This window comes from Cupressus sempervirens, chromosome 8 (genome assembly GCF_028749045.1).
Source record: "Cupressus sempervirens isolate cs-2001-9-10 chromosome 8, ASM2874904v1, whole genome shotgun sequence".
NCBI lineage: Eukaryota > Viridiplantae > Streptophyta > Pinopsida > Cupressales > Cupressaceae > Cupressus > Cupressus sempervirens.
In genome coordinates, this window is record NC_143125.1 from 475,410,005 (window position 1) to 475,416,004 (window position 6,000).

A 6,000-nucleotide genomic window follows, 5' to 3' on the forward strand; every position below is an offset into this window, starting at 1 on the left:
CCCTTTTTCTATGATGGTCTAATAATCCAAATGGTCACTTTGTCTATTGTTAATCAAATTAACCTTTTTAATTTATTTTACCATTGCATTCTTTCTAAGACCTGGAATTATTGCTAGGTTGTATTCTGCAAAGTTCCTTTTATTTTCGTTCTTTCACGCATTCACTCTAAGATCTTAGGGTTTTACAAATTGAAGGTACAAATGATTTCAACCTTTAAAAAGAATCAAATGATTTTAAATCTACCTAGTTATGTTGTGTAATTATAGCATTAGAGTTATAATGGTTAGCAAAAGCTTCATCTAGCACTAGACATCTATTTTTAATGTTCTTAGTCTATCTTGCAACAATTACCTTTCACCCTTCTTTCTGTGATCAAAAGGTTGCACTTCCTTTTTTTGAATCAATATCTTTTATTCTTACTTGTGTGCCCTACTAGTTTAGACTAGGGGACTATTTTATGATTTATTATTTTAACATCCAACCCCTCTAAGATATTTCAAGATTATTTTTTCTATGAGGTCTCACCAATGACCGGTGAGTTGGTGACCTCATCAATCCTTACAACCTCTACCATTTCACTCTTCTTTTTCCACTTTATGGAAAATTCATTTTCATGTTTCTCTTTAGCTCTGCTATTCCTTTTCCAATAGTGGAATTTTTGTTTGGTCTTCTATTGTGTCTATAGTCTCTAGCAAGATTATCGATCTTGTGAAAAATGTAGTAGGTTATTCTGGTACCTTCCCATGGTTCAATGCTTCTCCTTGGGTTCATACTCAATCTACATTATGTTGTAGGATAACCATAATTTCCACAAGTTGTACAAACTAGTTTGAGAAACATATCCCTTCTAGTGGGATTCATTTCCTTAGGATACTAGTTGTCTCAAGATCTCGTTCTATAATCTTCGACTCTATATCCATACTTGTTGCAATAGTAGAAATGTCCATCTGTTAGGTTATCATTAAAATAAGATATACATTATTGTGTGGTATGGTCATAAAGATGGAACTTACTACAGTACCCTTCAAAGGTGCACTTCTCAATAGGTTTTATCTCCTTAAACCAGTAAATGTTAGATGTGTGTCCTTTCTTACCAGAATAATAACAAGTGGCTCTAATAGTACCCTTACCTTTTAGAGATGTGCTTCTCGGTAGTCTATTTTCTAGGTTCTTTTATTCATAGGTCTCTCCTTCTAGTCTTGTTGTCACCTTCATAACAAAGACCATATGTTCTTTTGCTTCTTCTTTGAGCTTTCAGTTGCTTATCTATTTTCTCCAAGATCTCATTGAACTTTCTCATCTTTTCACCATGCTCATTGGTGTTCCTTATCTCTTCTATATTTTGAGAACTTGCTCTATCAGTTGCATGAACTATTTTATATTTGGATGGCCACTCTCCTCAATCTTTTGCACATCCTATTTTTTTACTATTTCTTTAGATTCATCTCTTTCTAAGATGAAAGTGTTTAGTTAACTCTTATTTCTTCATTTTCATTTGAGCAATGGTTTCCTTCAGCTGGGCATTCTCAGTCATTAAGTTAGATATAGTTTCTTCTAACTCTTCTAGACCTTTGTGCTCTTCCAATTGTTCAATAACCTGTTGAGCTTCACTGAGATTTTTTATTAGCTATTTCCTTTTGGCTAAAGACTTCCTAAAATTTTCCTTTAGATCTTCAATGGTGTCCAATACTTCCTCTACGTTCCTTCTGAGTAGTTCCATTGGATCTTCCCTCAAGTTGTCAGACCTATTACAATAGGGGTCCATACTCTAATACCAATTGTTGGTCCCAATTGATAGTAAGAGGAGGGTGAATCAATAACAATTCTAAAAGTGGTTTCTTCCTTAACCATTCTAAAAAACTAAATAAAAACCACTTAATAGCTAAAACAAAGATGAATGCAGTGAAGTAAAAGAAAGTAAATTCACACACAAAAGCATTCATCAAGATAACATAGTGATTTATATGTGGAACCCCACAATTAGAGGATGAAAACCATGGTGGGGATAACATACCTACTTTCCCTTATAATCCATATAAAGGGTTTCCATGTTAAGCTCTATAGTTATTTCTTTTAGAAACATGTCCTATTAGTAATTCTATAACTTTTTAGGATTACACAAGCCTATGAAGGATATGTTGCTAAAGGATTTACAAGTCTCCTTCAACACCTTGTTAGAGGATTTTACAATAAGATTACTCATCCAGATTATATAGAAGATCAAATGTTTGAAAGTATTTTTTTTCATATTTTAAAAAAGTTTTTCTATATCTTTTTAATTGGCCTTTTTGGAGGTCTTTTGCTCAAAATTTCAAGTTGAAGCTTTCATCAATCCCTAAATTTGGGTAGTCATAGGCTTGCTATTTTAGGGACTAAAATTATATTTTTAGTTCTTCTTTCCAATAATGTAAGCAGTTTCAAATTTTGAGCTCTAGGTCAAAAGTTATGACCTCGAAAAATTGGGGTAATTAGACACCTCATTTTGAATAATTTTAGTTTAATCTTGTTGTTTTTATTATAGCCACATAAACATTTTGAAATCATGGATATGGTGACTTTTGACATTCCATCATTATATATATTCTTTCAATGTTGATTAATAAGATGGCCTTTGGTTTGCATACAACTCTTTCGAGTTTTGCAAGATTTTCCAGAACTTGAACATTAGTATCACAGGTATTTGATGCACCAGATATCATGTTTTTAGCCCACTTCTTAAATTTAGATTAGTGGTATTAGAGCTAGGTATTCTCCTGTATGCCAACTAACACAAGAGATTCCTATCAAAGATTAGGATTAACCACAAGAAATTTTTTAGAATACCTTCCTTTGCAGCGCACAAAACCAAAGATGTTAGATAATTTGGCAGACTCTGCGAAGAAGATGGTGGAAGAGGCTTTGGCTAGGCAATGAGAAGATATGATGAGTAAGTTTTTAGAAATTTTGAAGACCCAACAAGTGTCTATTTTAGTAGCACTGCTCGATGGGAACGCCCCTTTTAAAGTATAGGTGAATTTTGATATCCCAAATTTTGAAGGAAAAGTTGAATTTGATGTTGTTGATAATTGGTTATTCAAATTAGAGTAATACTTCTCTATAAATAATTTTTCTAATGCAGAAAAAATAAGATTTTCCCTCTTGAAAGCTAAAACCCATGTCAAACTAGCATGGGAAACAAGAATATTGAATAAAGAAAGTGAAGCTGGAGAAGAGTTGGGAATACTCTCTGATAATAAACCCAATTGGGGAGAATTTATGGAATACATAAAAGAAGCATACTTTCATAAAGAAGTATATGAAAAGAAATATATAGAATGGTAGTTGCTTCGACAAAAGAGGGACCAATCTATACAAGATTACACCAATACATTCCATGCACTCTCTGCAAAATTTGGTAGAGAAGATTTAGAGAAGCATCCATTTTTGAAATATCATAGTGGGCTTCATAGATACATTCAAAATGAAATGGAATTCTTAAATATTGAAACATTGACAATTTCTTAAAAATATGTTACAAAAATTAAATAAAAATTCAAACAAAAAGGAAAAAGAGATTACTTTTCAAATAATAAGCCAATGGGTGAAGGTAGTAAGAAAAACCAGTGGGGAAGGACCCTCCCTTAAATCCACCCAACAATACTTGGTGGGCTACTAAGAAGACACAAATAGATATGGACATGTGGTGTGAGATACATAAGAGTCAAACTCATAACACAAAGGAGTGTCAAAGAATTAAGAACTTGATGACAAAAATACAAGGAGATGAAGTTGAGCCTGAATCCACACCAATAGAAACTCCTAACAATTATTTGGTGATAGAAGTAGACTCGTATGCCATAGTTGCAATAGTGAAAGTAGTTCCATGTGAAGATGAAGAGAAATTGTTCCATTCACATATGTGGGTTGATGGAAAGCCTCTACATTTTATTGTTGATAGTGGTAGCTAAAAAAACTTAATTTCTATGGAGATGGCCAAGAGATTAAGTCTAAATATGAAAAGACACCCACAACCATACTCTATGGGATGGGTTGATGAAGGTAAAGACATTCAGATGAATCAACAATGTCACCTATCATACTCAATCAAACCATTCAAGGATGAACTAATTTGTGATGTAGCACCTTTTGATGTATGCAATGTTTTGCTAGGACAACCATACATGTATCAAAGGTATGCAGTGTCACAATCAAGCTTGGTGAAAAGAGATATTGAATAGCAGAGGTATGTCCAACTCAAGTTGCTTCTTTAATTAGTACTAAACAATGTAAATGTTTAATTTCTCAAACTAGAACTTTTGTACTCCTCATGATTCATTCTGAGAAAACAAATTTAGTTATCCTTAACACACACACTAAGGTAGCCACAATAGTAGACCAGCAAAAGGTGATGGATAAAATCTTGAAACAATACCATAGGGTGTTTAAATCACCAACATGCGTCCTTAAACACTATCAATTCAAGCATTCTATTGATCTAGCCCCAGGAACACCATTACCACATGAGTTGATACATAGGAGGTTAGTTTTGGAAAATGATGAAATTAAGAGACAAATTCAAGAATTGACTAAAAAGGGACATATCAAGCCAACTACTTCACCTTGTGGCAGCCTTATTATTTTGGCAAGAAAGAAAGATAGGACATGGAGACTGTGTATTGACTATGGGGAACTTAACAAAATAATTATGAAAAATAGATATCCAATTCCTTCAATTGATGATCTTTTGGATCAACTTAAGGGGGCTAAGTTCTTTACAAAAATTGACTTAAAATTTGGATATCACCAAGTACCAATTGATCCATTGGATGTATGGAAGATTGCATTCAAGTCCAAGGAAGGTTTGTTTGAATGGTTGGTTATGCATTTTGGCCTTACAAATGTTTTTGCTACATTTATGAGGTTGTTGAATGATGTGCCTAGACCATTCATTGATTATTTTGTAGTTTTTTATTTGGATGATATCCTCATTTTTAGAAAAACTTGGTCTAAACATTTACAACATGTTGAACAAGTACTCTTGAGTTTGTAGAAACATAAACTCTATGCCAACATAGACAAGTTCTCTTTTGGTATGCAAAGCATCCAGTACTTAGGGTACATCATTGATCGTGAGGGTGTTCATGTGGACCCTACAAAGATACAAATAATTAGAGACTGGCCACCTCCTAAAAATTTCATAAAACTTTGTAGTTTCTTGGGTCTAGCCAACTTCTATCACAGATTTGTATTTGGTTTTTCATATTTATCATGGCCTCTTAATTAGTCACTCAAAGGTGGAGCACAAGAAAAAAATTAGTGGAAAAAGGAAAAACAAAAAAAATTTGAGGAATTAAAACTCAAATTATGTTCAGCTACAGTATTGTCCTTCCATATTTGCAACAATCATTTGAAATAGAAATAAATGCATCAAATTACACTCTTGGTATTGTACTCATGCAACATAGGCACCCCGTTGCATATCACAGTGAGACATTTTATGAAACAATTTGAAGGCACCCCTCCTATGACAAGTTGTATGCAATTTATTAGGCCTGTAAATAGTGGAAGCACTATATTTTGGAAAAGGAAAATATGATACATACAGATCATAAACCTCTTCAATTCTTGCAAACACAAGGGAAGTTGCAGAATGATAGGCATTAGAGGTGGTCAGCTTATTTGCAACAATTTCACCTCAACATTCATCATTAAAAGGGTCATACTAATAAAGTAGCAAACTATTTAAGTATGCCTCCAATCATAGGTTTGACAATGGTGTTGGATTCTCATGGCAATCAAACAAAAACTTGGGCTCAACTACATGGTAATGATCCTGATCTTTGTGACATTTACAATGTAGTCTTAGAAGAGAAGCATGTTCTTGAACTTTATATACATTATGGGTTACTTTTTCATATCGGTCACATATGTGTCCCCAGTGAAGAAAGAAAAAAAGTGATTTGGGAAGCACACTATAGCCGAGTAGCAGGACATTTTGGTATTGGTAAGACTATTGTAAT